The 12,104-nt window shown below is 35.4% G+C and overlaps 1 pseudogene; it reads right to left on the bottom strand.

The window, feature by feature from the left end:
* Nucleotides 1-11,107: 11,107 nt before the first annotated feature.
* Nucleotides 11,108-11,226, bottom strand: LOC118610934 (annotated as a pseudogene).
* Nucleotides 11,227-12,104: the final 878 nt, after the last annotated feature.

The following is a 12,104-nucleotide window of genomic DNA, read 5'->3' on the forward strand; positions in this document are numbered from 1 at the left end:
GAGAAATAATTCAAAAACCATACAGTTCACCTATTTAAAGTATACAGTTCAAAGAGTTTTAGTATACTCATACAGTTGTATAACTATTACCATAATCAATTTTTATAACATTTCATCACACCCAAAAGAAACTTTGTATCCATTAGCAGTCACTTTCCATTTCCCCTCAACCTCTTCAGTCTCAAGCAACTACCAGTCTACTTTTTGTTTCTATGAATTTGCCTAATCTATACACTTCATATAACATATGTGACCTTTTGTGACTGGCTGGCTTCCTTCACTAGCCTAATATTTTCAAAGTTCATCCATGTTGTAGCAAGTATCAATACTTCATTCCTTTCGTATTGCTAAAAAAATGCTCTATTGTATGGATATACCACATTTTGTTTATCTCTTTATCAGTTGATGGGCATTTGGGTTGTTTCCACTTTTAAGCCATTATGAATAATGCTGCTATGAACATTCATGCACAAGCTTTTGTTGTGATTACACCATTTATTTAATCAGACTGTGCACTATAAAAATGTCTGACAATGCTATTAACACTATTCATATAATTATTTTTCCTTACAGTTTGATTTTCCAATCTAGCAAATTTTCCCCTCTTTATTGAAATATAATAGGCAATTGCTCATATTTACATTGTACAAGTCAATGAGATTTTTTTCAATTATAGTTGGCATACAATAATAGTTTCAGTTGTACAGCATAGTGATTAGAGCTCAAGTGATCCCCTAACTAAATATAGTATTCCTCTTTCCCCTTACATATTTATTACAACATTGTTAACTATTTTCCTTATGCTACACTTCATGTCTCTATAACTATTGTGTAACTATCCTTTTGTATTTCTTAATTTCTTCACCCTTTTTCACTATTGCCCTCAATCCCCATCTAGTTGTCCTCAAAATATTCTCTGTATCTGTGAGTTTCTGTTTTTGTTTTTATTATTGTTCAATTTGTTCTTTAGATACTGCATGTATGTGAAATTATGTGGTATTTGTCTTTCTCTATCTGATTTACTTCATTTAGCACAATACCCTCTAGGTTCTTCAAGGCAATATATTTTACATCTCCTTCCTTTTAGTCTCTGTGTGTCTTAATCTGAACTGAGTAGGAGTCTTGTTTACTTATCCATTCAGCCACTTATCCTTTTGTTGGAGCACTTAATTCTTTTCTATTTGAGGTAGTTGTTGATAGATATGTAGTTATTACCATTCATTTTTTTATGACCAAATAGTTTTTTTATATACAAAGATGTTTTCAACATCAGAAAATCCATCAATGATATAATCCAACATATTAATTTTTAAGGGAGGATGCTCATATGATTTTTTAAATAGATTCAGAAGAAAATAAAAATTTTCTTCTTACCAAGCTAGAAATAAAAGGGAACTTCCTTTACTCAGTTATGGGGGGAAAATAACCCTATGATAGACATCACACTTTAAACTGGTGGACCCATTCTTTCTAAAGTTGAGAACAGGGCATTGTGTCCACTGTCACTTTCCTGTTCCATAATGAACTGGCATTTCTGAATGCCAGATAATAAGAAAAGAAATAAAAGATAGGTAGAAAAAAGAGGACAAAGCTGTCTGTATTTGAAGAAAATATGGTTATGCATTGAAAATTCAAGAGAATCTATGAAGTATTAGTACTAGTAACACAGTTCAGCAAGGTTGCTGAATCTCAGATCAACCTTGTGCTTGAACTACATGAAATTATCAGTTTTGTAGGCTGAAACAGTCAAATATCAATTGTTTCATATAATTCAATGTAATACAAAAATCAGTCACATTCTTGCACAGTAGCAATAACCATTTAGTAAATGTATACTTTTTAAAAGATCCCATTCACAATAGCCATGTGAATAGCTATAAAAACTCTAAGGTATCCAGGAAATATCTAAACAAGAAATATGTAAGTTTTTTTGGAGGAAACCTATTGAAAGGCTGGAATAAACAGATTATATCGTATTTGTGAATGGGAAGATTCATTATCATTAAAAGATTAATTTGTCCCAGATACATTTTTAAATTCAATGCACTACCAACCAAAACTTCAGAATGCTTTCTTTCGACAATTTTACAAGCTCATTTTAAATTACATAGTGTTTAATAAGTGATAGTTGATATAATTATTTATAATGGAAGTTGATTATAAAAATACTAAAAAACCTAGCCCCAGCCAAATTTTGTCCAACTATATTCTACTTGGAGATATCCTAATAGAGAAATGCCCCTGAAGCTCCTTGCTAGCTAGCTTCTTACTCCAGGCCCTCCCAGGTGGCATTAGCTTGGTGAAGTCATAACTGCAGTCTAGACTTTGACTCTACAGGTTCAGAGCCTCAGTTTTTTGAGAACAAAATATGATGACCAGCTGTTTAAGAACTGACTTATGTGGTCAAAATAATCAAAGTGAAGCTCCATTGACAGAAATATAACTGTTAACCATACTTGAGTTTGGTGGTTACTATATTCTCTCCCTGAAGGTAAAAGATGTGGAAAATCAATTTTGGTGTTCTATGCAAGGAATAAATGCAAAGGGAGTCTGTGAATGGTTTCAGTGACTAATGGTATCAGACCCTTCTATGATACCACCAAGTTCAAGTAATTGTATTTACAAATTGGGGGACCTACATCCCTCAGCAGTGTAGGAAGAACACTGCCTAATTATTGCTCTGAGGATGTCCCCTGTTACCACTGGACCCCAGTTTGTGGTCAGGCATAGGCCGACTGTCCTCAATAGTCATGTTCTCCCTGGCTCTCTGTTGTTTTACCCAGGTCACATTGATTGTGTTTGGGGTTCTCCAGAACTTTAAAAATCAGACCTCAAGTTTTTGGTATTTTTAACAGATGGATTATTATGCCCACTGTGTGTTTCTTTCTTTCAACCTTAGTCTCAGAAGACAAAGACTTATCTGCTGTTTTGGAGACATTTTATATCATTGCCATGTATGACACAAAGTGAGATTCCTTATTTCTTGAACCTGCTCACTGACAACACCACCTTTCTATTAAGGTATACATCATATCTGTGGTAGCTGTTATGCGCAGAGCCCACGTTCAGACATGCCGGTGTGCAGTTTTGGTGTTTTTGTTGTTGTTGTTATTATTGATGAGTTTTAGATGTTCAGCTTATTGTTTCAAGGGGAGAGATCTGGGGACATCTCTCTGCCATGTTTCTGATATCCATCATTCTTTTATGTTTTTGTTGCATGTTTTTTCTTCTTAAAGAAGAAAAATGTCCCTCCAACATTTTATGTAATAGTGGCATGGTGTTGATGAATTACTTTAGCTTATTTTTGTCTGGGAAGCTCTGTATATGTTCTTTGACTCTAAATGATAGCTTTGTTGGAAAGCATTCTTGGTTGTAAATCCTGGGTTTTTATCACGTTGAATATTTTGTATCAAGCCCTTTTGTCCTGCAAAGTTGCTTTTGAGAAATCAGCTGCCAGTCTTATGGGTGCTCACTTGTAGGTAACTAACTGCTTTTCTCTTGCTGCTTTTAAGATTCTATTTAACCATTGGCTTTTTAATGATGATGTGTCTTGGTGTTGGGCTCTTTTGGTTCCTCTTTCTTGGGACTCTCTGAGCTTCCTGGGGCTGTATGTCTATTTCCTTCACCACGTTAGGGACGTTTTCCATTATTACTTCTTCAAATAGCTTTTCCACTTATTGTTCTCCCTCTCCTCCTTCGGGCACCCCTATGACATGGATATATTTACACTTAATGTTATCCTCAAGACTCCTTAAATTATTATTATAATCTTGGCTTCTTTTTCCTTGCTCTTCTGATTGGGTGACCTTGGTTTCCCCATCCTCTATATTGGTGGCTTGATCTTCTTCTTCATCTACTCTTTTAATTCCCTATAATATGCTCTTCATCTTGGATGTATTTTTCATTTCTGACTAGTTCCCTTTTATAATTTCCATTTCCATTTGTATGTTTTTATTTCTTTGTTAAAGTTCTCGCTGAGTTCATCTGCACTTCCTTAATTGCATTGAGCATCTTTATAACAGTGTTTTGAACTCTGCATCTGCTAGATTACTTGACTCCATTTTTCCTAGATCTCTGTTCCATTCTCTCATATGGTTACTGCTTCTTTTGTCTTCCCATTTTGGCTGCCTTTCTGTGTCTGTTTCTAAGTACAAAGCAAAGTTCCTAAGTCTCCTGGTCTTAGTGTGGCTTTTTGTAGTAGGCGTCCAGAGGCACAGTCCTGAGAGGGGTTCAGCAGTAGGCCAATTTTAGCCCAAGCCTGTATCCCTTCAAGCCACCTGTTAAGGTTCAGCAAGCAATCTACAGATACTGTGTTTATAGCTACCTCAAGAAACCACACAAGAAACCAAGGTCAGCTGCCACCAGTGCAAGCTTTGGAGCTACTCGGCAAGGAGCACCCAACTCACCAAGGACACAGCTGGATGTGGCTTGGGTAGTGTTGTGAGTGGGGAGAGGCAGTTTCATCTGGGTGAGCAACCTCTGTTACCCAGTTTGATGGTGTCTCAGTTATGGTGGTGCTGTGTCCACATCCTAGGAGGGGGCTGGGCTCAACAGAGGAACAATGGACACCACCAGGACTTCTGCCCAGGAGAAAGCCTCACTTCTGGCCCTCACTTGGACAACTAAGCATCCCCCTGTAAGTCCCTTGTGTCCTGCCCCCCACTCCAAGCCCAGCAGCACACTGGGCACTGGTGCTTAGAGTGAGCCAGTCCATCACTGTAAAAGTCCAGTCACAGACACAGCTCCTTTAAGATGAATGTCTACAGCTGCCCACTGCTGCTGCTGTAGCCTCTGTCTCACTCAGAGGCTCTGGACTGGGCAGCCTCATGTCCTCGCCCCCTCCTACCTCCTCCCATTGCAGGGTGATTTCTTATTTTTCTCCCCAGTCGTAGGGCTCTGCTCATCCAGATTCCAAGTGACTCCACTTGCTGTTTGCTCCGTGTTTCCGGTGCAAATTTGATGTGGTCATAAGAGCAGATGAATAAAGCTTCTATCATCATGCTATTTTGTTCGGTCTTCCTAACTTTTTAAAAAAACAATTAAATGCCATAAAAGTGAAAGTGATAAACACTTTGTTCATGACACTACACAGAATTTTTTATGAAAGATAGGTATAAAATGTGTGGCTTTTGAGTGAAAACTCTAGTAATGTATAGAGTATTTTATTTTAACATCTTTTCCCTAGAAATGTAAATGTTGGTCCAATTCATTTACTAGAGTTATGATTACCGCATAGTGCCTTACATTGTTTTAAACTCAGGATTCATAATACAATAGTATCCTTCAATAGGAATTTCATCATATATTCTATAGGCTCATGTAGTGATGTTAATTACATTTAATTGTCCATTCACAATAAACTTTGTTGAATTATGAAATTGGACCTAACATATAGCATGTTAGCCAACAACGAGAATTCCTTTATAGTTACATTTTATGGGAATATTTATGAAAATTACTCAATGGATTCCAATCTCAGTAGGTGGCTTTTTCCCCCTCTGAGATCCCAGACCCAACGAGTTTATAAAAATCATTTGCTAAGGAAAAGCATGTGTACATTTCTGTTAGTCAGTCAAAATGAAGGTCATAAAGTGGAGTTCACACCTTTAAAAGATGAGTTTCAAACTGAGAGCATTTTTGTAAAAAGTCCAGATTTCTGAGAGTTGTTTGAAAAATGGAAAAATCTGGCAACACTACACTTTTGCACTGAACATTAAGTTAGTCCAAAATTAAAAAGTGACTTATTTCTCAACTTCTTTCACATGTTAATGATAACTAGGACACAGATGGCAAGAGAAGTAGTTCCTCTTTCTCCCCCAGTAGTTCTCTGGTTGCTGAATGTTGAAGATGCTTCCATAACATATAACTCACTCCTCTACAGAAAACATTAGGTATTCTGACCTTCAAAGGATTAAAAACAATTTAAAGACCAAAGGGAAAGGTAATATGCAGTATTTTTTTCAAGGTTCCTTTTGTATCATCAAATTACATTCTAATATGTTTCAGGGTCATTTGACACAATAAAAAGAAAGCAAACAAAGCATGCTGATACTTTCTTAAGTGAAAGCTATCCCAATTAGAAAAATAAATAAGAGAAAATGAAATTTAGCACTGGAGTCATAAAACCCAACCAGATATATTTATCCCAGATAATGTCCTCACCTAAAGGAAAATAAAACTCTGGCAGTTGCCTTTGAACTCTTGTTAAACTAGCCTCATAAGCATTGGGTTTTGATGATATTTCCTGAATTAATTTATTCAATTTGTTTCCTTATTTATTTCAAAAACTATAAAAAAGCTAGTAACCTATCAGGATCTGGATAATTTATTTGGCTCAGATATTCATTGATATTATAAGCTGACGTAATGAAAGTTGGTCTGTGTTTAACAATATCAGCCTCACAGGACATCCCTGTTTTTTCTTCCCAGTCCTCATTACAAAAACAAAGAGAGATTTCTAGATAACAGCTAAACTTCGATTTTTAACATTTCTATGGATTGAGCGGCACACTTAACTAATCAGGGTTTAAGGCGTAAAACAAAATTCACTATAAGTATTATGTTAGGAAGGGTTTAATACAGACATTTAAGTATATATAAAGCCTTTGGAAAGACTCAAGGAGCAAGATCTAGGTTGGGTCTTCTGGAATGCTCTCTGAAAACACAGAAGTAGTTCACTAGGGAGATTACTGCATCAAAGCCTGGCTAGAACTGGAGACACCACATTAGCAACAGTATCTAGACAACAGTAAGACAACTGAAGCTTCATCCAGGGACTAAGTAATTAGATCAAGAAGCTGGAGACATCTAGGAAGCTGGCATATGAACACTAGAATCAGGAAAGCTGTGATCTTAACCCATGGTGACAGCCAAAAGCCACATTGAAAATGTTCTCTGACTCTCTTGCTTCCCAAATCTTGGGCAAGTGCATCTAACTGGCATAACAAAAGTTATATTCAGAACTCTAGATGCAAGGGAGTTAGGGCATTTAAAACAAATACCCCACCACCATCAATTTTTCTAACTTTTCCAATAGAAGGTGAAATAAAAGTTGAGGGCCAATTTAAATATTTACTATATACATGATATTTTATATAATTTGTGTTGAATGACTTTTGTAAATGTATATTTTAAACTGTATAGAATTGTGAGTTAGGCAGGGAATACTTGTTAGATTATAGCTGTTCAACTCGTAACTCCAAGGAAGGAGATCAAGGGGACCCCTCATACTGCCATGCTTCTGACATCATTCCTAAAGTATATAAAATTAAAGAACTAATTGAGAGAAAAACAAACAAAGAATTATACTTTTCATGCACACAGAGATAAACTGTAGGACCAATACCAAGCCATTTTATGTCTGGACCCTGTTGATTTCCAGTTCCACTGTCACTATGTTAATGCAATGCATGACTGTCTTTGACTCTATTTCAATGATCTTACTAAATGATCTTTGGGAATCTACTCTGTCAACTCTATTTTTTTTTCCACACAAAGTCAGAGTAAAAAAAATTAAATTAATAGATTTAATTTTTCCCAGCAGTTTAGGTTTACATAAAAATGAGCATAAAATACAGAGAATTCTCATATATCCTCTCATCCTCCTCCCACCCCATTTCCCTGTTATTATCTTGCATTAATGTGGTACATTTGTTATAATTGATGAGCCATTATTGATACATTATTAACTAAAGTCATAGACAGGAATTTACTCCTTGCATTGTACATCCTATATATTAAGGAAAATGTATAAGAACATGTATCCATTATAGTATCATAACAGAATAGTTTCACTGTCCTAAAAATCTCACGTGCTCCACCTATTCACCCATCCCTCCACTCATGCATCCCTCCCAACTCCTAAAACCATGAATCTTTTTACTGTCTCCATAGTTTTGCTTTTTCCAGATTGTCACATTGTTAGAATCATACAGTATATAGACTTTCAGACTGGCTTCTTAGTAATATGTTAGTGATATATGCTTTTAAGGTTTCTCCATGACTGTCTGTGACTTGTTAACTCACTTCTTTTATTGGTGAATAACATTCCATTTTACATATGTACCATAGTTTGTTTATCCTACCCCTGAAGAACATGTTGGTTGCTTCCAAGATTTGCAATTATAAATAAAGGTGTTATAAACATTCATGTGCAGGTTTTTGTGTGAACATAAATTTTTAACTCATCTGGGTAATGATGAAGAAGTAGATTTATGGACCATTTCGTAAGAGTATGTTTAGTTTTATAAGAAATTCCAAACTGTCTCCCAAATTGGCTATTCCACTTAGCATTTCCACCAGCAATGAATGACAGTTACAGTTGCTTCACATCCTTGCCAGCATTTGGTGTGATGTTAATTTTTTAGATTTTCACCACTGGATTTAACCATTATAACAATGGTGTCTCATTGTTTTGAAAATGTTTTCTCCCCACCTGTGGTTTGCCTTTCATTCTCCTAACAGAGTCTTTTATAGAGCAGAAGTGTCTTTGATTCATTTTGAGATAATTTTTGTAAAAGGTGTAAGGTCTGTGTTTAGGGTAACTTTTTTTTTTTTTTTGCATGTGGAGTTTAGTTGTCCCAGTACTATTTGTTGAAAAGAGTATTTTTTCTCCATCAAATTCCACTTGCTCCTTTGTCAGAGATCAATTGACTACATTTGTGTGGGTCTATTTATCTTCTCTGTATTCTGTTCCATTGACCTAATTGTCTATTCTTCCATCAATACCAAATGGTCTCACTGACTGTAGCTTCTCGTAGCAGGTCTTGAAGTCACGGAGTGTCAGTCCTGCAACTGTGTTATTCAATATTGTGTTGGCTATTCTGCCTTTACAATTAAATTGTAAATTTGTCAATATTCACAAAATAACATTTTGGGATTTTAATTGGGATTTCACTGCATCTATAATAAAGTTAGAACTGATATCTTGACAATATTGTCTTCATAACTATTTACATGTTATATCTCCATTTATTTAAATTTTAAAATTTCTTTTACTGGGTTTGTAGTTGTCCTCTTATATATCTTGTATATATTTGCTAGAATCACCCCTAAGTAATTTTTTTTGGTTCTAATATTGGGTATTGGGCTTTAAATTTCAAATTCAAATTTTTCATTGCTGGTATATTGGAGAGCAATTGACTTTTGTGTATTAACTGTTCATATGGCAACCTTGCTACAATAATTATTAATTCCAGGACTTTTATATTTTTAAATTTATTTTTGATATTTATTTATCTATTCATTCATTCATTCATTCATTTTTATGGTGACATTGGTTAACAAAATCCAATACGTTTCAGCTGTACACTTTAACAGTAAGGCATGCATACACACACACACACACACACACACACACACACACTATGTGTTCACTTTCCATAGTTAGATTTCTTTCTGTCACCACATATTTCACCCCCTTTACCCTGTCTACCTCTCCTCTCCTCCCACCCTGCTCTCCTCTGGAAACCACTAGTCCAGTATGTTTTTTCAAATTTGTGGTTTTCTATATAGACAGTCATGTTATCTACAAATACTTTTATCTCATCCTCCCAATCTACATACAATTTTCCCCTTTCCTTGTCTTATCACATGACCTAGGACTTTCAATAGGATGTTGGAAAACAGTGGTAAGAGGGGACATCATGCCTTGCTTCTGATATTGGTGAGAAAGCATTTGGTTTTTCACCATTTAGTATGTATTAGCTGAAGGTTTTGCAGATGTACTTTATCAAGTTTTGGAACTTCCCTTCTATGCCTAGTTTGCTGAGAGCTTTAATCATGAATGGATATTGGATTTAGTCAAATGCTCTTCCTGTATCTATTGATAAGATCATATGATTCTTTTTCTTTATTTGTTGACATAAATTACACTGAGTTTTAAAATTTTATCTATTTGTTTTATTAAGTCGACATTGGTTAATGAAATACAGTAGTTTCAAGTATACAATTCAACAGTAAGTCATATATATTTTGCATTGTATGTTCACTGTCCATAGTTAGATTTCTTTCTTTCACCACATATTTGACCCTTTTACCCCATCTACCTCCCCCTTTCTCCCCTACCCTCTGGTAACCACTAGTCTATTGTCAATGTCCATGAGTCTCTGTTTGAGCTCTTTGTTTGTTGCTTTTAGGTTTATATCTCACATATAAGGGATATCATGTGGTTTTCAACATTTTCTGTCTGGCTTATTTCACTTAGTGTGATTATCGCAAGGTCTACCGATGTTGCAAATGGCAGTATTTCCTATCTTCTATGGCTAAGTAATATTCCATTGTATGTATGTACCATAGCTTCTTTAGCTAATTATCTATTGTAGGATACTTCGGTTGCTTCCATATCCTGGCCACTGTGAATAGTGCTGCTATGAACATCGGTGTAAATATCTTTTCGGATATTGGTTTTCAAGTCTTAGGGGTAAATACCCAGTAGAGGGATTGCTGGATCATATGGTAGATTAATTAATTTTCTGAGGAAACTTCATAGTGTTTTCCATAGTGGCTGTACCAATTTGCAGTCCCACCAGCAGTGTATGAGTATTCCTTTTTCTCCGCATCCTCTCCAACACTTGTTATTTTCTCCTGTTGATAATAGGTATTCTAACAAGCATGATATGGTATCTCATTATAGTTTTGATTTGCATTTTCATATGTTTGTTGGTCATTTGTATGTCTTCTTGGCAGAAGTGTTTGTTCAGATCCTCCCGCCAATATTTTAATTGGATTATATTTTGTTGTTATTGAGCTGTATGAGTTCTTTGTATATTTTGGATATTAGGCCTTTATCAAAGCATTGCTTGTAAATACATTTTCCCATTCGGATGCTTGTCTCTTTACCTTGTTGACAGTTTCTTTTGCTGCGCAGAAGCTTTTTAGTTTGATGTGGTCCCATTGATTTATTTTTGCTTTTACTTTCCTTGCCTTTGAGGTCAAATTTATAAAATTCTCTTTAAGTCTAAGGTCATTGAGTTTATTTTTTCATTATTATTTATTATTATTATTATTTATTATTATTTTTTTTAGGCGAGGCAACCCTTGGTTGACCTCACAGATTGCAAGGAACTTGTCAGTTTACAATCCATTGTTTTTTTATTTTTATTTTTTAAGTCTACAGCACCTGGTCTTCCTAGGTGGTCTCCCATCCAAGTACTAACCAGGCCCGACCCTGCTTAGCTTCCAAGATCAGACAGGATCGGACTTGTTTGGGGTAGCATGGCCATAGACAAAGGTCCTCGAGTTTAGTTCCTATGTTTTCTTCTTTGCACTTTATTGTTTCAGGTCTTGTATTCAGGTCCTTAATCCATTTTGAGTTCATTGTGGTATGTGGTGATAGACAACAACCTAGTTCCATTCTTTTGCACGTGGCTTTCCAGTTTTCCCAGCACCATTTATTGAAGAGGCTTTCCTTTCTCCACTGTATGTTTTTGGCTCTTTTGTCAAAAATTATGTGCCCATATAAATGGGCATTTCTTTCTGGACTCTCGATTCTATTCCACTCGTCTCTCTGTCTGTTTTTCTGCCAATATCATGCCATTTTGATTTTTGTTGCTTTGTAGCATAACTTGAAGTTGGGCAGATACTTCCAGCCATGTTCTTTTTCTCAGGATGGCTTTGGCAATTCGTGGGTCTTTTTTGTGTCCATACAAATATTTGTTGTTGTTGTTGTTGTTCTATTTCTTTAACAAATGCCAATGAGATTTTGATGAGGATTGCATTCAATCTGTTTAATCCTTTACGTAGTAAAGCCATTTTAACTCTATTGATTCTTCCAGTCCAAGAACATGGAATATCTTTCCATTTCTTTGTATCTTCTTCAATTTCTTTTAATAGGGCCTTATAGTTTTCATTATATAGGTCCTTCACATGTTTCATTAGATTTATTCCGAGGTGTTTTATTCTTTTCATTGCAATTACAAAAGGAAATATTTTTTCCACTTCTTTTTGTGACAATTCATTATTAGAGTATAAGAACACTATGACTTTTTGATCATTGGTTTTATATTCAGAAACTTTACCGTATTTGCTTATTGTTTTTAATAGTGTTCTTATGGAGTCTTTAGGGTTTCCTATATAGAGAATCATGTCCTCTGCAAATAGTGACA

Source organism: Rousettus aegyptiacus, unplaced genomic scaffold, assembly GCF_014176215.1.
Source record: "Rousettus aegyptiacus isolate mRouAeg1 unplaced genomic scaffold, mRouAeg1.p scaffold_m13_p_13, whole genome shotgun sequence".
In the NCBI taxonomy this organism is placed as follows: domain Eukaryota; kingdom Metazoa; phylum Chordata; class Mammalia; order Chiroptera; family Pteropodidae; genus Rousettus; species Rousettus aegyptiacus.